The 16,723-nt window shown below is 44.1% G+C and overlaps 35 non-coding genes across 35 annotated transcripts; all 35 read right to left on the bottom strand.

The window, feature by feature from the left end:
- Positions 1 to 84: 84 nt before the first annotated feature.
- On the bottom strand, positions 85 to 203 carry LOC134121555 (5S ribosomal RNA). The gene has a single exon (XR_009953096.1). It is a non-coding gene; the product is annotated as a 5S ribosomal RNA (ribosomal RNA).
- Positions 204 to 542: 339 nt separating this feature from the next.
- Positions 543 to 661, bottom strand: LOC134122124 (5S ribosomal RNA). The gene has a single exon (XR_009953665.1). It is a non-coding gene; the product is annotated as a 5S ribosomal RNA (ribosomal RNA).
- A 398-nt stretch (positions 662 to 1,059) lies between these two features.
- On the bottom strand, positions 1,060 to 1,178 carry LOC134122113 (5S ribosomal RNA). Its single transcript, XR_009953654.1, has one exon. It is a non-coding gene; the product is annotated as a 5S ribosomal RNA (ribosomal RNA).
- A 339-nt stretch (positions 1,179 to 1,517) lies between these two features.
- LOC134122125 (5S ribosomal RNA) lies at positions 1,518 to 1,636 on the bottom strand. Its single transcript, XR_009953666.1, has one exon. It is a non-coding gene; the product is annotated as a 5S ribosomal RNA (ribosomal RNA).
- A 344-nt stretch (positions 1,637 to 1,980) lies between these two features.
- LOC134122102 (5S ribosomal RNA) lies at positions 1,981 to 2,099 on the bottom strand. Its single transcript, XR_009953643.1, has one exon. It is a non-coding gene; the product is annotated as a 5S ribosomal RNA (ribosomal RNA).
- A 339-nt stretch (positions 2,100 to 2,438) lies between these two features.
- On the bottom strand, positions 2,439 to 2,557 carry LOC134122091 (5S ribosomal RNA). The gene has a single exon (XR_009953632.1). It is a non-coding gene; the product is annotated as a 5S ribosomal RNA (ribosomal RNA).
- Positions 2,558 to 2,901: 344 nt separating this feature from the next.
- LOC134122079 (5S ribosomal RNA) lies at positions 2,902 to 3,020 on the bottom strand. The gene has a single exon (XR_009953620.1). It is a non-coding gene; the product is annotated as a 5S ribosomal RNA (ribosomal RNA).
- A 339-nt stretch (positions 3,021 to 3,359) lies between these two features.
- On the bottom strand, positions 3,360 to 3,478 carry LOC134121554 (5S ribosomal RNA). Its single transcript, XR_009953095.1, has one exon. It is a non-coding gene; the product is annotated as a 5S ribosomal RNA (ribosomal RNA).
- A 339-nt stretch (positions 3,479 to 3,817) lies between these two features.
- LOC134122068 (5S ribosomal RNA) lies at positions 3,818 to 3,936 on the bottom strand. The gene has a single exon (XR_009953609.1). It is a non-coding gene; the product is annotated as a 5S ribosomal RNA (ribosomal RNA).
- A 398-nt stretch (positions 3,937 to 4,334) lies between these two features.
- Positions 4,335 to 4,453, bottom strand: LOC134122057 (5S ribosomal RNA). The gene has a single exon (XR_009953598.1). It is a non-coding gene; the product is annotated as a 5S ribosomal RNA (ribosomal RNA).
- A 339-nt stretch (positions 4,454 to 4,792) lies between these two features.
- Positions 4,793 to 4,911, bottom strand: LOC134121589 (5S ribosomal RNA). The gene has a single exon (XR_009953130.1). It is a non-coding gene; the product is annotated as a 5S ribosomal RNA (ribosomal RNA).
- Positions 4,912 to 5,255: 344 nt separating this feature from the next.
- LOC134122046 (5S ribosomal RNA) lies at positions 5,256 to 5,374 on the bottom strand. Its single transcript, XR_009953587.1, has one exon. It is a non-coding gene; the product is annotated as a 5S ribosomal RNA (ribosomal RNA).
- A 344-nt stretch (positions 5,375 to 5,718) lies between these two features.
- LOC134122035 (5S ribosomal RNA) lies at positions 5,719 to 5,837 on the bottom strand. Its single transcript, XR_009953576.1, has one exon. It is a non-coding gene; the product is annotated as a 5S ribosomal RNA (ribosomal RNA).
- Positions 5,838 to 6,176: 339 nt separating this feature from the next.
- LOC134122024 (5S ribosomal RNA) lies at positions 6,177 to 6,295 on the bottom strand. Its single transcript, XR_009953565.1, has one exon. It is a non-coding gene; the product is annotated as a 5S ribosomal RNA (ribosomal RNA).
- A 396-nt stretch (positions 6,296 to 6,691) lies between these two features.
- Positions 6,692 to 6,810, bottom strand: LOC134122346 (5S ribosomal RNA). Its single transcript, XR_009953886.1, has one exon. It is a non-coding gene; the product is annotated as a 5S ribosomal RNA (ribosomal RNA).
- A 396-nt stretch (positions 6,811 to 7,206) lies between these two features.
- Positions 7,207 to 7,325, bottom strand: LOC134121553 (5S ribosomal RNA). The gene has a single exon (XR_009953094.1). It is a non-coding gene; the product is annotated as a 5S ribosomal RNA (ribosomal RNA).
- A 339-nt stretch (positions 7,326 to 7,664) lies between these two features.
- On the bottom strand, positions 7,665 to 7,783 carry LOC134122013 (5S ribosomal RNA). The gene has a single exon (XR_009953554.1). It is a non-coding gene; the product is annotated as a 5S ribosomal RNA (ribosomal RNA).
- A 344-nt stretch (positions 7,784 to 8,127) lies between these two features.
- On the bottom strand, positions 8,128 to 8,246 carry LOC134121613 (5S ribosomal RNA). Its single transcript, XR_009953154.1, has one exon. It is a non-coding gene; the product is annotated as a 5S ribosomal RNA (ribosomal RNA).
- A 339-nt stretch (positions 8,247 to 8,585) lies between these two features.
- Positions 8,586 to 8,704, bottom strand: LOC134122002 (5S ribosomal RNA). Its single transcript, XR_009953543.1, has one exon. It is a non-coding gene; the product is annotated as a 5S ribosomal RNA (ribosomal RNA).
- A 396-nt stretch (positions 8,705 to 9,100) lies between these two features.
- LOC134122345 (5S ribosomal RNA) lies at positions 9,101 to 9,219 on the bottom strand. Its single transcript, XR_009953885.1, has one exon. It is a non-coding gene; the product is annotated as a 5S ribosomal RNA (ribosomal RNA).
- A 345-nt stretch (positions 9,220 to 9,564) lies between these two features.
- On the bottom strand, positions 9,565 to 9,683 carry LOC134121991 (5S ribosomal RNA). Its single transcript, XR_009953532.1, has one exon. It is a non-coding gene; the product is annotated as a 5S ribosomal RNA (ribosomal RNA).
- A 339-nt stretch (positions 9,684 to 10,022) lies between these two features.
- On the bottom strand, positions 10,023 to 10,141 carry LOC134121586 (5S ribosomal RNA). The gene has a single exon (XR_009953127.1). It is a non-coding gene; the product is annotated as a 5S ribosomal RNA (ribosomal RNA).
- A 396-nt stretch (positions 10,142 to 10,537) lies between these two features.
- Positions 10,538 to 10,656, bottom strand: LOC134122344 (5S ribosomal RNA). The gene has a single exon (XR_009953884.1). It is a non-coding gene; the product is annotated as a 5S ribosomal RNA (ribosomal RNA).
- A 396-nt stretch (positions 10,657 to 11,052) lies between these two features.
- Positions 11,053 to 11,171, bottom strand: LOC134121552 (5S ribosomal RNA). Its single transcript, XR_009953093.1, has one exon. It is a non-coding gene; the product is annotated as a 5S ribosomal RNA (ribosomal RNA).
- Positions 11,172 to 11,510: 339 nt separating this feature from the next.
- On the bottom strand, positions 11,511 to 11,629 carry LOC134121980 (5S ribosomal RNA). Its single transcript, XR_009953521.1, has one exon. It is a non-coding gene; the product is annotated as a 5S ribosomal RNA (ribosomal RNA).
- A 398-nt stretch (positions 11,630 to 12,027) lies between these two features.
- LOC134121551 (5S ribosomal RNA) lies at positions 12,028 to 12,146 on the bottom strand. The gene has a single exon (XR_009953092.1). It is a non-coding gene; the product is annotated as a 5S ribosomal RNA (ribosomal RNA).
- Positions 12,147 to 12,485: 339 nt separating this feature from the next.
- On the bottom strand, positions 12,486 to 12,604 carry LOC134121968 (5S ribosomal RNA). The gene has a single exon (XR_009953509.1). It is a non-coding gene; the product is annotated as a 5S ribosomal RNA (ribosomal RNA).
- A 344-nt stretch (positions 12,605 to 12,948) lies between these two features.
- On the bottom strand, positions 12,949 to 13,067 carry LOC134121957 (5S ribosomal RNA). Its single transcript, XR_009953498.1, has one exon. It is a non-coding gene; the product is annotated as a 5S ribosomal RNA (ribosomal RNA).
- Positions 13,068 to 13,411: 344 nt separating this feature from the next.
- Positions 13,412 to 13,530, bottom strand: LOC134121946 (5S ribosomal RNA). The gene has a single exon (XR_009953487.1). It is a non-coding gene; the product is annotated as a 5S ribosomal RNA (ribosomal RNA).
- A 339-nt stretch (positions 13,531 to 13,869) lies between these two features.
- Positions 13,870 to 13,988, bottom strand: LOC134121935 (5S ribosomal RNA). The gene has a single exon (XR_009953476.1). It is a non-coding gene; the product is annotated as a 5S ribosomal RNA (ribosomal RNA).
- Positions 13,989 to 14,384: 396 nt separating this feature from the next.
- Positions 14,385 to 14,503, bottom strand: LOC134122343 (5S ribosomal RNA). The gene has a single exon (XR_009953883.1). It is a non-coding gene; the product is annotated as a 5S ribosomal RNA (ribosomal RNA).
- A 396-nt stretch (positions 14,504 to 14,899) lies between these two features.
- On the bottom strand, positions 14,900 to 15,018 carry LOC134121550 (5S ribosomal RNA). Its single transcript, XR_009953091.1, has one exon. It is a non-coding gene; the product is annotated as a 5S ribosomal RNA (ribosomal RNA).
- A 339-nt stretch (positions 15,019 to 15,357) lies between these two features.
- On the bottom strand, positions 15,358 to 15,476 carry LOC134121924 (5S ribosomal RNA). Its single transcript, XR_009953465.1, has one exon. It is a non-coding gene; the product is annotated as a 5S ribosomal RNA (ribosomal RNA).
- Positions 15,477 to 15,874: 398 nt separating this feature from the next.
- On the bottom strand, positions 15,875 to 15,993 carry LOC134121912 (5S ribosomal RNA). Its single transcript, XR_009953453.1, has one exon. It is a non-coding gene; the product is annotated as a 5S ribosomal RNA (ribosomal RNA).
- A 339-nt stretch (positions 15,994 to 16,332) lies between these two features.
- On the bottom strand, positions 16,333 to 16,451 carry LOC134121653 (5S ribosomal RNA). Its single transcript, XR_009953194.1, has one exon. It is a non-coding gene; the product is annotated as a 5S ribosomal RNA (ribosomal RNA).
- Positions 16,452 to 16,723: the final 272 nt, after the last annotated feature.

Raw genomic sequence — 16,723 nt, 5'->3', positions numbered from 1 at the left:
CTCTTCAACAATGTGATATACTTTTTGTAATTTGTAGGTGTACAATCTGCGGCGCTCGGCGGCTTTCGGTGAGAGAAGTGAAAAAGCTTACGGCACCTGGGATTCCCAGGCGGTCTTCCATCCAGGTACTAACCAGGCCCTGCTCTGCTTAGCATCCGAGATCAGACGAGATCGGGCGGAACCAGAGAGGTATGGCCGTAAGCTGCTTTTTATCTTTTTCCTAATCCTTTATAATGCGTCAAAAAATTATGTCACGCCTGCCGTTGGCATCTTTGTGTGGGTTAAATAAGGGTATGCAAAGAAGGCTGTGACATCCTATGGCGAAAATTGGATGGACTAGAGAAGACCCGCCCAGGAGTCCCAGCCAATCGGTGGATGGCCATTGCAGTCCCCGCCACCTCAAATGGCCTGATGATGGTATGGACGTAAGCCACCTTTCATCTTCTTCCTATTGCATCTCTTCTACAATGTGATAAACTTTTTACAATTGTGTAGGTGTACAAGCTACGGCGCTGGGCGGCTTTCAGAGAGAGAAGTGAAAAAGCTTACGGCACCTGGGATTCCCAGGCGGTCTTCCATCCAGGTACTAACCAGGCCCTGCTCTGCTTAGCTTCCGAGATCAGACGAGATCGGGCGGAACCAGAGAGGTATGGCCGTAAGCTGCTTTTTATCTTTTTCCTAATCCTTTATAATGCGTCAAAGATAATCAGAAGAGTTTCTTTTTCTAAAATTGAAGCAGTTCTTAGGATTGGCAAGAGAGGTTTCTAAAACCTGAAGGTAACTTTACTTTTCTTCACTGGCAATTCTAACATGTTGGGTTAGCACCTGTATTTCAACGGCTAAATTACAAACAAAAGTATGCCAATTGTTAAATGTTGATCAACACTAATTTAGCAACCATGAAACGGAATCATTTTGGATAATATTGTCTAATTGCCTTTCATATCCAACGTTAAAACAACACTAAACATGCATCTCTTCAACAATGTGATATACTTTTTGTAATTTGTAGGTGTACAATCTGCGGCGCTCGGCGGCTTTCGGTGAGAGAAGTGAAAAAGCTTACGGCACCTGGGATTCCCAGGCGGTCTTCCATCCAGGTACTAACCAGGCCCTGCTCTGCTTAGCTTCCGAGATCAGACGAGATCGGGCGGAACCAGAGAGGTATGGCCGTAAGCTGCTTTTTATCTTTTTCCTAATCCTTTATAATGCGTCAATGAATTATGACACGCCTGCCGTTGGCATCTTTGTGTGGGTTAAATAAGGGTATGCAAAGAAGGCTGTGACATCCCATGCCGAAAATTGGATGGACTAGAGAAGACCCGCCCAGGAGTCCCAGCCAATCGGTGAATGGCCATTGCAGTCCCCGCCACCTCAAATGGCCTGACGATGGTATGGACGTAAGCCACCTTTCATCTTCTTCCTATTGCATCTCTTCTACAATGTGAATTTTTTTTTACAATTGTGTAGGTGTACAATTTACGGCGCTGGGCGGCTTTCAGAGAGAGAAGTGAAAAAGCTTACGGCACCTGGGATTCCCAGGCGGTCTTCCATCCAGGTACTAACCAGGCCCTGCTCTGCTTAGCTTCCGAGAACAGACGAGATCGGGCGGAACCAGAGAGGTATGGACGTAAGCTGCTTTTCATCTTTTTCCTAATCCTTTAAAACGTGTCAAAGATAATCAGAAGTTTCTTTTTCTAAAATTGAAGCAGTTCTTAGCATTGGCAAGAGAGGTTCCTAAAGCCTGAAGGTAACTTTACTTTTCTTCACTGGCAATTCTAACATGTTGGGTTAGCACCTGTATTTCAACGGCTAAATTACAAACAACAGTATGCCAATCGTAAATGTTGACCAACACTAATTTAGCAATCATGAAACGGAATCATTTTGGATAATATTGTCTAATTTCCTTTCATATCCAACGTTAAAACAGGTGTACAATCTGCGGCGCTCGGCGGCTTTCGGAGAGAGAAGTGAAAAAGCTTACGGCACCTGGGATTCCCAGGCGGTCTTCCATCCAGGTACTAACCAGGCCCTGCTCTGCTTAGCTTCCGAGATCAGACGAGATCGGGCGGAACCAGAGAGGTATGGCCGTAAGCTGCTTTTTATCTTTTTCCTAATCCTTTATAATGCGTCAATGAATTATGACACGCCTGCCGTTGGCATCTTTGTGTGGGTTAAATAAGGGTATGCAAAGAAGGCTGTGACATCCCATGCCAAAAATTGGATGGACTAGAGAAGACCTGCCCAGGAGTCCCAGCCAATCGGTGAATGGCCATTGCAGTCCCCGCCACCTCAAATGGCCTGACGATGGTATGGACGTAAGCCACCTTTCATCTTCTTCCTATTGCATCTCTTCTACAATGTGAATTTTTTTTTACAATTGTGTAGGTGTACAATCTACGGCGCTGGGCGGCTTTCAGAGAGAGAAGTTAAAAAGCTTACGGCACCTGGGATTCCCAGGCGGTCTTCCATCCAGGTACTAACCAGGCCCTGCTCTGCTTAGCTTCCGAGATCAGACGAGATCGGGCGGAACCAGAGAGGTATGGCCGTAAGCTGCTTTTCATCTTTTTCCTAATCCTTTAAAACGTGTCAAAGATAATCAGAAGTTTCTTTTTCTAAAATTGAAGCAGTTCTTAGCATTGGCAAGAGAGGTTCCTAAAGCCTGAAGGTAACTTTACTTTTCTTCACTGGCAATTCTAACATGTTGGGTTAGCACCTGTATTTCAACGGCTAAATTACAAACAACAGTATGCCAATGGTAAATGTTGACCAACACTAATTTAGCAATCATGAAACGGAATCATTTTGGATAATATTGTCTAATTTCCTTTCATATCCAACGTTAAAACAGGTGTACAATCTGCGGCGCTCGGCGGCTTTCGGAGAGAGAAGTGAAAAAGCTTACGGCACCTGGGATTCCCAGGCGGTCTTCCATCCAGGTACTAACCAGGCCCTGCTCTGCTTAGCTTCCGAGATCAGACGAGATCGGGCGGAACCAGAGAGGTATGGCCGTAAGCTGCTTTTTATCTTTTTCCTAATCCTTTATAATGCGTCAATGAATTATGACACGCCTGCCGTTGGCATCTTTGTGTGGGTTAAATAAGGGTATGCAAAGAAGGCTGTGACATCCCATGCCAAAAATTGGATGGACTAGAGAAGACCTGCCCAGGAGTCCCAGCCAATCGGTGAATGGCCATTGCAGTCCCCGCCACCTCAAATGGCCTGACGATGGTATGGACGTAAGCCACCTTTCATCTTCTTCCTATTGCATCTCTTCTACAATGTGAATTTTTTTTTACAATTGTGTAGGTGTACAATCTGCGGCGCTCGGCGGCTTTCGGTGAGAGAAGTGAAAAAGCTTACGGCACCTGGGATTCCCAGGCGGTCTTCCATCCAGGTACTAACCAGGCCCTGCTCTGCTTAGCATCCGAGATCAGACGAGATCGGGCGGAACCAGAGAGGTATGGCCGTAAGCTGCTTTTTATCTTTTTCCTAATCCTTTATAATGCGTCAAAAAATTATGTCACGCCTGCCGTTGGCATCTTTGTGTGGGTTAAATAAGGGTATGCAAAGAAGGCTGTGACATCCTATGGCGAAAATTGGATGGACTAGAGAAGACCCGCCCAGGAGTCCCAGCCAATCGGTGGATGGCCATTGCAGTCCCCGCCACCTCAAATGGCCTGATGATGGTATGGACGTAAGCCACCTTTCATCTTCTTCCTATTGCATCTCTTCTACAATGTGATAAACTTTTTACAATTGTGTAGGTGTACAAGCTACGGCGCTGGGCGGCTTTCAGAGAGAGAAGTGAAAAAGCTTACGGCACCTGGGATTCCCAGGCGGTCTTCCATCCAGGTACTAACCAGGCCCTGCTCTGCTTAGCTTCCGAGATCAGACGAGATCGGGCGGAACCAGAGAGGTATGGCCGTAAGCTGCTTTTTATCTTTTTCCTAATCCTTTATAATGCGTCAAAGATAATCAGAAGAGTTTCTTTTTCTAAAATTGAAGCAGTTCTTAGGATTGGCAAGAGAGGTTTCTAAAACCTGAAGGTAACTTTACTTTTCTTCACTGGCAATTCTAACATGTTGGGTTAGCACCTGTATTTCAACGGCTAAATTACAAACAAAAGTATGCCAATTGTTAAATGTTGATCAACACTAATTTAGCAACCATGAAACGGAATCATTTTGGATAATATTGTCTAATTGCCTTTCATATCCAACGTTAAAACAACACTAAACATGCATCTCTTCAACAATGTGATATACTTTTTGTAATTTGTAGGTGTACAATCTGCGGCGCTCGGCGGCTTTCGGTGAGAGAAGTGAAAAAGCTTACGGCACCTGGGATTCCCAGGCGGTCTTCCATCCAGGTACTAACCAGGCCCTGCTCTGCTTAGCTTCCGAGATCAGACGAGATCGGGCGGAACCAGAGAGGTATGGCCGTAAGCTGCTTTTTATCTTTTTCCTAATCCTTTATAATGCGTCAATGAATTATGACACGCCTGCCGTTGGCATCTTTGTGTGGGTTAAATAAGGGTATGCAAAGAAGGCTGTGACATCCCATGCCGAAAATTGGATGGACTAGAGAAGACCCGCCCAGGAGTCCCAGCCAATCGGTGAATGGCCATTGCAGTCCCCGCCACCTCAAATGGCCTGACGATGGTATGGACGTAAGCCACCTTTCATCTTCTTCCTATTGCATCTCTTCTACAATGTGAATTTTTTTTTACAATTGTGTAGGTGTACAATTTACGGCGCTGGGCGGCTTTCAGAGAGAGAAGTGAAAAAGCTTACGGCACCTGGGATTCCCAGGCGGTCTTCCATCCAGGTACTAACCAGGCCCTGCTCTGCTTAGCTTCCGAGAACAGACGAGATCGGGCGGAACCAGAGAGGTATGGCCGTAAGCTGCTTTTCATCTTTTTCCTAATCCTTTAAAACGTGTCAAAGATAATCAGAAGTTTCTTTTTCTAAAATTGAAGCAGTTCTTAGCATTGGCAAGAGAGGTTCCTAAAGCCTGAAGGTAACTTTACTTTTCTTCACTGGCAATTCTAACATGTTGGGTTAGCACCTGTATTTCAACGGCTAAATTACAAACAACAGTATGCCAATCGTAAATGTTGACCAACACTAATTTAGCAATCATGAAACGGAATCATTTTGGATAATATTGTCTAATTTCCTTTCATATCCAACGTTAAAACAGGTGTACAATCTGCGGCGCTCGGCGGCTTTCGGAGAGAGAAGTGAAAAAGCTTACGGCACCTGGGATTCCCAGGCGGTCTTCCATCCAGGTACTAACCAGGCCCTGCTCTGCTTAGCTTCCGAGATCAGACGAGATCGGGCGGAACCAGAGAGGTATGGCCGTAAGCTGCTTTTCATCTTTTTCCTAATCCTTTAAAACGTGTCAAAGATAATCAGAAGTTTCTTTTTCTAAAATTGAAGCAGTTCTTAGCATTGGCAAGAGAGGTTCCTAAAGCCTGAAGGTAACTTTACTTTTCTTCACTGGCAATTCTAACATGTTGGGTTAGCACCTGTATTTCAACGGCTAAATTACAAACAACAGTATGCCAATGGTAAATGTTGACCAACACTAATTTAGCAATCATGAAACGGAATCATTTTGGATAATATTGTCTAATTTCCTTTCATATCCAACGTTAAAACAGGTGTACAATCTGCGGCGCTCGGCGGCTTTCGGAGAGAGAAGTGAAAAAGCTTACGGCACCTGGGATTCCCAGGCGGTCTTCCATCCAGGTACTAACCAGGCCCTGCTCTGCTTAGCTTCCGAGATCAGACGAGATCGGGCGGAACCAGAGAGGTATGGCCGTAAGCTGCTTTTTATCTTTTTCCTAATCCTTTATAATGCGTCAATGAATTATGACACGCCTGCCGTTGGCATCTTTGTGTGGGTTAAATAAGGGTATGCAAAGAAGGCTGTGACATCCCATGCCGAAAATTGGATGGACTAGAGAAGACCCGCCCAGGAGTCCCAGCCAATCGGTGAATGGCCATTGCAGTCCCCGCCACCTCAAATGGCCTGACGATGGTATGGACGTAAGCCACCTTTCATCTTCTTCCTATTGCATCTCTTCTACAATGTGAATTTTTTTTTACAATTGTGTAGGTGTACAATCTACGGCGCTGGGCGGCTTTCAGAGAGAGAAGTTAAAAAGCTTACGGCACCTGGGATTCCCAGGCGGTCTTCCATCCAGGTACTAACCAGGCCCTGCTCTGCTTAGCTTCCGAGATCAGACGAGATCGGGCGGAACCAGAGAGGTATGGCCGTAAGCTGCTTTTCATCTTTTTCCTAATCCTTTAAAACGTGTCAAAGATAATCAGAAGTTTCTTTTTCTAAAATTGAAGCAGTTCTTAGCATTGGCAAGAGAGGTTTCTAAAACCTGAAGGTAACTTTACTTTTCTTCACTGGCAATTCTAACATGTTGGGTTAGCACCTGTATTTCAACGGCTAAATTACAAACAAAAGTATGCCAATTGTTAAATGTTGATCAACACTAATTTAGCAACCATGAAACGGAATCATTTTGGATAATATTGTCTAATTGCCTTTCATATCCAACGTTAAAACAACACTAAACATGCATCTCTTCAACAATGTGATATACTTTTTGTAATTTGTAGGTGTACAATCTGCGGCGCTCGGCGGCTTTCGGTGAGAGAAGTGAAAAAGCTTACGGCACCTGGGATTCCCAGGCGGTCTTCCATCCAGGTACTAACCAGGCCCCGCTCTGCTTAGCTTCCAAGATCAGACGAGATCGGGCGGAACCAGAGAGGTATGGCTGTAAGCTGCTTTTTATCTTTTTCCTAATCCTTTAAAACGTGTCAAAGATAATCAGAAGTTTCTTTTTCTAAAATTGAAGCAGTTCTTAGCATTGGCAAGAGAGGTTCCTAAAACCTGAAGGGAACTTTACTTTTCTTCACTGGTAAATCTAACATGTTTGGTTAGCACCTGTATTTTAACGGCTAAATTACAAACAATAGTATGCCAATCGTAAAATGTTGATCAACACTAATTTAGCAATCATGAAACGGAATCATTTTGGATAATATTGTCTAATTTCCTTTCATATCCAACGTTAAAACAACACTAAACATGCATCTCTTCAACAATGTGATATACTTTTTGTAATTTGTAGGTGTACAATCTGCGGCGCTCGGCGGCTTTCGGTGAGAGAAGTGAAAAAGCTTACGGCACCTGGGATTCCCAGGCGGTCTTCCATCCAGGTACTAACCAGGCCCTGCTCTGCTTAGCATCCGAGATCAGACGAGATCGGGCGGAACCAGAGAGGTATGGCCGTAAGCTGCTTTTTATCTTTTTCCTAATCCTTTATAATGCGTCAAAAAATTATGTCACGCCTGCCGTTGGCATCTTTGTGTGGGTTAAATAAGGGTATGCAAAGAAGGCTGTGACATCCTATGGCGAAAATTGGATGGACTAGAGAAGACCCGCCCAGGAGTCCCAGCCAATCGGTGGATGGCCATTGCAGTCCCCGCCACCTCAAATGGCCTGATGATGGTATGGACGTAAGCCACCTTTCATCTTCTTCCTATTGCATCTCTTCTACAATGTGATAAACTTTTTACAATTGTGTAGGTGTACAAGCTACGGCGCTGGGCGGCTTTCAGAGAGAGAAGTGAAAAAGCTTACGGCACCTGGGATTCCCAGGCGGTCTTCCATCCAGGTACTAACCAGGCCCTGCTCTGCTTAGCTTCCGAGATCAGACGAGATCGGGCGGAACCAGAGAGGTATGGCCGTAAGCTGCTTTTCATCTTTTTCCTAATCCTTTAAAACGTGTCAAAGATAATCAGAAGTTTCTTTTTCTAAAATTGAAGCAGTTCTTAGCATTGGCAAGAGAGGTTCCTAAAGCCTGAAGGTAACTTTACTTTTCTTCACTGGCAATTCTAACATGTTGGGTTAGCACCTGTATTTCAACGGCTAAATTACAAACAACAGTATGCCAATGGTAAATGTTGACCAACACTAATTTAGCAATCATGAAACGGAATCATTTTGGATAATATTGTCTAATTTCCTTTCATATCCAACGTTAAAACAGGTGTACAATCTGCGGCGCTCGGCGGCTTTCGGAGAGAGAAGTGAAAAAGCTTACGGCACCTGGGATTCCCAGGCGGTCTTCCATCCAGGTACTAACCAGGACCTGCTCTGCTTAGCTTCCGAGATCAGACGAGATCGGGCGGAACCAGAGAGGTATGGCCGTAAGCTGCTTTTTATCTTTTTCCTAATCCTTTATAATGCGTCAATGAATTATGACACGCCTGCCGTTGGCATCTTTGTGTGGGTTAAATAAGGGTATGCAAAGAAGGCTGTGACATCCCATGCCGAAAATTGGATGGACTAGAGAAGACCCGCCCAGGAGTCCCAGCCAATCGGTGAATGGCCATTGCAGTCCCCGCCACCTCAAATGGCCTGACGATGGTATGGACGTAAGCCACCTTTCATCTTCTTCCTATTGCATCTCTTCTACAATGTGAATTTTTTTTTACAATTGTGTAGGTGTACAATCTACGGCGCTGGGCGGCTTTCAGAGAGAGAAGTTAAAAAGCTTACGGCACCTGGGATTCCCAGGCGGTCTTCCATCCAGGTACTAACCAGGCCCTGCTCTGCTTAGCTTCCGAGATCAGACGAGATCGGGCGGAACCAGAGAGGTATGGCCGTAAGCTGCTTTTCATCTTTTTCCTAATCCTTTAAAACGTGTCAAAGATAATCAGAAGTTTCTTTTTCTAAAATTGAAGCAGTTCTTAGCATTGGCAAGAGAGGTTTCTAAAACCTGAAGGTAACTTTACTTTTCTTCACTGGCAATTCTAACATGTTGGGTTAGCACCTGTATTTCAACGGCTAAATTACAAACAAAAGTATGCCAATTGTTAAATGTTGATCAACACTAATTTAGCAACCATGAAACGGAATCATTTTGGATAATATTGTCTAATTGCCTTTCATATCCAACGTTAAAACAACACTAAACATGCATCTCTTCAACAATGTGATATACTTTTTGTAATTTGTAGGTGTACAATCTGCGGCGCTCGGCGGCTTTCGGTGAGAGAAGTGAAAAAGCTTACGGCACCTGGGATTCCCAGGCGGTCTTCCATCCAGGTACTAACCAGGCCCCGCTCTGCTTAGCTTCCAAGATCAGACGAGATCGGGCGGAACCAGAGAGGTATGGCTGTAAGCTGCTTTTTATCTTTTTCCTAATCCTTTAAAACGTTTCAAAGATAATCAGAAGTTTCTTTTTCTAAAATTGAAGCAGTTCTTAGCATTGGCAAGAGAGGTTCCTAAAACCTGAAGGGAACTTTACTTTTCTTCACTGGTAAATCTAACATGTTTGGTTAGCACCTGTATTTCAACGGCTAAATTACAAACAAAAGTATGCCAATTGTTAAATGTTGATCAACACTAATTTAGCAACCATGAAACGGAATCATTTTGGATAATATTGTCTAATTGCCTTTCATATCCAACGTTAAAACAGGTGTACAATCTGCGGCGCTCGGCGGCTTTCGGAGAGAGAAGTGAAAAAGCTTACGGCACCTGGGATTCCCAGGCGGTCTTCCATCCAGGTACTAACCAGGCCCTGCTCTGCTTAGCTTCCGAGATCAGACGAGATCGGGCGGAACCAGAGAGGTATGGCCGTAAGCTGCTTTTTATCTTTTTCCTAATCCTTTATAATGCGTCAATGAATTATGACACGCCTGCCGTTGGCATCTTTGTGTGGGTTAAATAAGGGTATGCAAAGAAGGCTGTGACATCCCATGCCGAAAATTGGATGGACTAGAGAAGACCCGCCCAGGAGTCCCAGCCAATCGGTGAATGGCCATTGCAGTCCCCGCCACCTCAAATGGCCTGACGATGGTATGGACGTAAGCCACCTTTCATCTTCTTCCTATTGCATCTCTTCTACAATGTGAATTTTTTTTTACAATTGTGTAGGTGTACAATCTACGGCGCTGGGCGGCTTTCAGAGAGAGAAGTTAAAAAGCGTACGGCACCTGGGATTCCCAGGCGGTCTTCCATCCAGGTACTAACCAGGCCCTGCTCTGCTTAGCTTCCGAGATCAGACGAGATCGGGCGGAACCAGAGAGGTATGGCCGTAAGCTGCTTTTCATCTTTTTCCTAATCCTTTAAAACGTGTCAAAGATAATCAGAAGTTTCTTTTTCTAAAATTGAAGCAGTTCTTAGCATTGGCAAGAGAGGTTTCTAAAACCTGAAGGTAACTTTACTTTTCTTCACTGGCAATTCTAACATGTTGGGTTAGCACCTGTATTTCAACGGCTAAATTACAAACAAAAGTATGCCAATTGTTAAATGTTGATCAACACTAATTTAGCAACCATGAAACGGAATCATTTTGGATAATATTGTCTAATTGCCTTTCATATCCAACGTTAAAACAACACTAAACATGCATCTCTTCAACAATGTGATATACTTTTTGTAATTTGTAGGTGTACAATCTGCGGCGCTCGGCGGCTTTCGGTGAGAGAAGTGAAAAAGCTTACGGCACCTGGGATTCCCAGGCGGTCTTCCATCCAGGTACTAACCAGGCCCCGCTCTGCTTAGCTTCCAAGATCAGACGAGATCGGGCGGAACCAGAGAGGTATGGCTGTAAGCTGCTTTTTATCTTTTTCCTAATCCTTTAAAACGTGTCAAAGATAATCAGAAGTTTCTTTTTCTAAAATTGAAGCAGTTCTTAGCATTGGCAAGAGAGGTTCCTAAAACCTGAAGGGAACTTTACTTTTCTTCACTGGTAAATCTAACATGTTTGGTTAGCACCTGTATTTCAACGGCTAAATTACAAACAATAGTATGCCAATCGTAAAATGTTGATCAACACTAATTTAGCAATCATGAAACGGAATCATTTTGGATAATATTGTCTAATTTCCTTTCATATCCAACGTTAAAACAACACTAAACATGCATCTCTTCAACAATGTGATATACTTTTTGTAATTTGTAGGTGTACAATCTGCGGCGCTCGGCGGCTTTCGGTGAGAGAAGTGAAAAAGCTTACGGCACCTGGGATTCCCAGGCGGTCTTCCATCCAGGTACTAACCAGGCCCTGCTCTGCTTAGCATCCGAGATCAGACGAGATCGGGCGGAACCAGAGAGGTATGGCCGTAAGCTGCTTTTTATCTTTTTCCTAATCCTTTATAATGCGTCAAAAAATTATGTCACGCCTGCCGTTGGCATCTTTGTGTGGGTTAAATAAGGGTATGCAAAGAAGGCTGTGACATCCTATGGCGAAAATTGGATGGACTAGAGAAGACCCGCCCAGGAGTCCCAGCCAATCGGTGGATGGCCATTGCAGTCCCCGCCACCTCAAATGGCCTGATGATGGTATGGACGTAAGCCACCTTTCATCTTCTTCCTATTGCATCTCTTCTACAATGTGATCAACTTTTTACAATTGTGTAGGTGTACAAGCTACGGCGCTGGGCGGCTTTCAGAGAGAGAAGTGAAAAAGCTTACGGCACCTGGGATTCCCAGGCGGTCTTCCATCCAGGTACTAACCAGGCCCTGCTCTGCTTAGCTTCCGAGATCAGACGAGATCGGGCGGAACCAGAGAGGTATGGCCGTAAGCTGCTTTTTATCTTTTTCCTAATCCTTTATAATGCGTCAAAGATAATCAGAAGAGTTTCTTTTTCTAAAATTGAAGCAGTTCTTAGGATTGGCAAGAGAGGTTTCTAAAACCTGAAGGTAACTTTACTTTTCTTCACTGGCAATTCTAACATGTTGGGTTAGCACCTGTATTTCAACGGCTAAATTACAAACAAAAGTATGCCAATTGTTAAATGTTGATCAACACTAATTTAGCAACCATGAAACGGAATCATTTTGGATAATATTGTCTAATTGCCTTTCATATCCAACGTTAAAACAACACTAAACATGCATCTCTTCAACAATGTGATATACTTTTTGTAATTTGTAGGTGTACAATCTGCGGCGCTCGGCGGCTTTCGGTGAGAGAAGTGAAAAAGCTTACGGCACCTGGGATTCCCAGGCGGTCTTCCATCCAGGTACTAACCAGGCCCTGCTCTGCTTAGCATCCGAGATCAGACGAGATCGGGCGGAACCAGAGAGGTATGGCCGTAAGCTGCTTTTTATCTTTTTCCTAATCCTTTATAATGCGTCAAAAAATTATGTCACGCCTGCCGTTGGCATCTTTGTGTGGGTTAAATAAGGGTATGCAAAGAAGGCTGTGACATCCTATGGCGAAAATTGGATGGACTAGAGAAGACCCGCCCAGGAGTCCCAGCCAATCGGTGGATGGCCATTGCAGTCCCCGCCACCTTAAATGGCCTGATGATGGTATGGACGTAAGCCACCTTTCATCTTCTTCCTATTGCATCTCTTCTACAATGTGATAAACTTTTTACAATTGTGTAGGTGTACAAGCTACGGCGCTGGGCGGCTTTCAGAGAGAGAAGTGAAAAAGCTTACGGCACCTGGGATTCCCAGGCGGTCTTCCATCCAGGTACTAACCAGGCCCTGCTCTGCTTAGCTTCCGAGATCAGACGAGATCGGGCGGAACCAGAGAGGTATGGCCGTAAGCTGCTTTTCATCTTTTTCCTAATCCTTTAAAACGTGTCAAAGATAATCAGAAGTTTCTTTTTCTAAAATTGAAGCAGTTCTTAGCATTGGCAAGAGAGGTTCCTAAAGCCTGAAGGTAACTTTACTTTTCTTCACTGGCAATTCTAACATGTTGGGTTAGCACCTGTATTTCAACGGCTAAATTACAAACAACAGTATGCCAATCGTAAATGTTGACCAACACTAATTTAGCAATCATGAAACGGAATCATTTTGGATAATATTGTCTAATTTCCTTTCATATCCAACGTTAAAACAGGTGTACAATCTGCGGCGCTCGGCGGCTTTCGGAGAGAGAAGTGAAAAAGCTTACGGCACCTGGGATTCCCAGGCGGTCTTCCATCCAGGTACTAACCAGGCCCTGCTCTGCTTAGCTTCCGAGATCAGACGAGATCGGGCGGAACCAGAGAGGTATGGCCGTAAGCTGCTTTTCATCTTTTTCCTAATCCTTTAAAACGTGTCAAAGATAATCAGAAGTTTCTTTTTCTAAAATTGAAGCAGTTCTTAGCATTGGCAAGAGAGGTTCCTAAAGCCTGAAGGTAACTTTACTTTTCTTCACTGGCAATTCTAACATGTTGGGTTAGCACCTGTATTTCAACGGCTAAATTACAAACAACAGTATGCCAATGGTAAATGTTGACCAACACTAATTTAGCAATCATGAAACGGAATCATTTTGGATAATATTGTCTAATTTCCTTTCATATCCAACGTTAAAACAGGTGTACAATCTGCGGCGCTCGGCGGCTTTCGGAGAGAGAAGTGAAAAAGCTTACGGCACCTGGGATTCCCAGGCGGTCTTCCATCCAGGTACTAACCAGGCCCTGCTCTGCTTAGCTTCCGAGATCAGACGAGATCGGGCGGAACCAGAGAGGTATGGCCGTAAGCTGCTTTTTATCTTTTTCCTAATCCTTTATAATGCGTCAATGAATTATGACACGCCTGCCGTTGGCATCTTTGTGTGGGTTAAATAAGGGTATGCAAAGAAGGCTGTGACATCCCATGCCGAAAATTGGATGGACTAGAGAAGACCCGCCCAGGAGTCCCAGCCAATCGGTGAATGGCCATTGCAGTCCCCGCCACCTCAAATGGCCTGACGATGGTATGGACGTAAGCCACCTTTCATCTTCTTCCTATTGCATCTCTTCTACAATGTGAATTTTTTTTTACAATTGTGTAGGTGTACAATCTACGGCGCTGGGCGGCTTTCAGAGAGAGAAGTTAAAAAGCTTACGGCACCTGGGATTCCCAGGCGGTCTTCCATCCAGGTACTAACCAGGCCCTGCTCTGCTTAGCTTCCGAGATCAGACGAGATCGGGCGGAACCAGAGAGGTATGGCCGTAAGCTGCTTTTCATCTTTTTCCTAATCCTTTAAAACGTGTCAAAGATAATCAGAAGTTTCTTTTTCTAAAATTGAAGCAGTTCTTAGCATTGGCAAGAGAGGTTTCTAAAACCTGAAGGTAACTTTACTTTTCTTCACTGGCAATTCTAACATGTTGGGTTAGCACCTGTATTTCAACGGCTAAATTACAAACAAAAGTATGCCAATTGTTAAATGTTGATCAACACTAATTTAGCAACCATGAAACGGAATCATTTTGGATAATATTGTCTAATTGCCTTTCATATCCAACGTTAAAACAACACTAAACATGCATCTCTTCAACAATGTGATATACTTTTTGTAATTTGTAGGTGTACAATCTGCGGCGCTCGGCGGCTTTCGGTGAGAGAAGTGAAAAAGCTTACGGCACCTGGGATTCCCAGGCGGTCTTCCATCCAGGTACTAACCAGGCCCCGCTCTGCTTAGCTTCCAAGATCAGACGAGATCGGGCGGAACCAGAGAGGTATGGCTGTAAGCTGCTTTTTATCTTTTTCCTAATCCTTTAAAACGTGTCAAAGATAATCAGAAGTTTCTTTTTCTAAAATTGAAGCAGTTCTTAGCATTGGCAAGAGAGGTTCCTAAAACCTGAAGGGAACTTTACTTTTCTTCACTGGTAAATCTAACATGTTTGGTTAGCACCTGTATTTCAACGGCTAAATTACAAACAATAGTATGCCAATCGTAAAATGTTGATCAACACTAATTTAGCAATCATGAAACGGAATCATTTTGGATAATATTGTCTAATTTCCTTTCATATCCAACGTTAAAACAACACTAAACATGCATCTCTTCAACAATGTGATATACTTTTTGTAATTTGTAGGTGTACAATCTGCGGCGCTCGGCGGCTTTCGGTGAGAGAAGTGAAAAAGCTTACGGCACCTGGGATTCCCAGGCGGTCTTCCATCCAGGTACTAACCAGGCCCTGCTCTGCTTAGCATCCGAGATCAGACGAGATCGGGCGGAACCAGAGAGGTATGGCCGTAAGCTGCTTTTTATCTTTTTCCTAATCCTTTATAATGCGTCAAAAAATTATGTCACGCCTGCCGTTGGCATCTTTGTGTGGGTTAAATAAGGGTATGCAAAGAAGGCTGTGACATCCTATGGCGAAAATTGGATGGACTAGAGAAGACCCGCCCAGGAGTCCCAGCCAATCGGTGGATGGCCATTGCAGTCCCCGCCACCTCAAATGGCCTGATGATGGTATGGACGTAAGCCACCTTTCATCTTCTTCCTATTGCATCTCTTCTACAATGTGATAAACTTTTTACAATTGTGTAGGTGTACAAGCTACGGCGCTGGGCGGCTTTCAGAGAGAGAAGTGAAAAAGCTTACGGCACCTGGGATTCCCAGGCGGTCTTCCATCCAGGTACTAACCAGGCCCTGCTCTGCTTAGCTTCCGAGATCAGACGAGATCGGGCGGAACCAGAGAGGTATGGCCGTAAGCTGCTTTTTATCTTTTTCCTAATCCTTTATAATGCGTCAAAGATAATCAGAAGAGTTTCTTTTTCTAAAATTGAAGCAGTTCTTAGGATTGGCAAGAGAGGTTTCTAAAACCTGAAGGTAACTTTACTTTTCTTCACTGGCAATTCTAACATGTTGGGTTAGCACCTGTATTTCAACGGCTAAATTACAAACAAAAGTATGCCAATTGTTAAATGTTGATCAACACTAATTTAGCAACCATGAAACGGAATCATTTTGGATAATATTGTCTAATTGCCTTTCATATCCAACGTTAAAACAACACTAAACATGCATCTCTTCAACAATGTGATATACTTTTTGTAATTTGTAGGTGTACAATCTGCGGCGCTCGGCGGCTTTCGGAGAGAGAAGTGAAAAAGCTTACGGCACCTGGGATTCCCAGGCGGTCTTCCATCCAGGTACTAACCAGGCCCTGCTCTGCTTAGCTTCCGAGATCAGACGAGATCGGGCGGAACCAGAGAGGTATGGCCGTAAGCTGCTTTTTATCTTTTTCCTAATCCTTTATAATGCGTCAATGAATTATGACACGCCTGCCGTTGGCATCTTTGTGTGGGTTAAATAAGGGTATGCAAAGAAGGCTGTGACATCCCATGCCGAAAATTGGATGGACTAGAGAAGACCCGCCCAGGAGTCCCAGCCAATCGGTGAATGGCCATTGCAGTCCCCGCCACCTCAAATGGCCTGACGATGGTATGGACGTAAGCCACCTTTCATCTTCTTCCTATTGCATCTCTTCTACAATGTGAATTTTTTTTTACAATTGTGTAGGTGTACAATCTACGGCGCTGGGCGGCTTTCAGAGAGAGAAGTGAAAAAGCTTACGGCACCTGGGATTCCCAGGCGGTCTTCCATCCAGGTACTAACCAGGCCCTGCTCTGCTTAGCTTCCGAGATCAGACGAGATCGGGCGGAACCAGAGAGGTATGGACGTAAGCTGCTTTTCATCTTTTTCCTAATCCTTTAAAACGTGTCAAAGATAATCAGAAGTTTCTTTTTCTAAAATTGAAGCAGTTCTTAGCATTGGCAAGAGAGGTTCCTAAAGCCTGAAGGTAACTTTACTTTTCTTCACTGGCAATTCTAACATGTTGGGTTAGCACCTGTATTTCAACGGCTAAATTACAAACAACAGTATGCCAATGGTAAATGTTGACCAACACTAATTTAGCAATCATGAAACGGAATCATTTTGGATAATATTGTCTAATTT

Source organism: Pungitius pungitius, unplaced genomic scaffold (genome assembly GCF_949316345.1).
Source record: "Pungitius pungitius unplaced genomic scaffold, fPunPun2.1 scaffold_28, whole genome shotgun sequence".
In the NCBI taxonomy this organism is placed as follows: Eukaryota; Metazoa; Chordata; class Actinopteri; order Perciformes; family Gasterosteidae; genus Pungitius; species Pungitius pungitius.
This window is presented reverse-complemented; position numbering and strand designations above follow the sequence as displayed.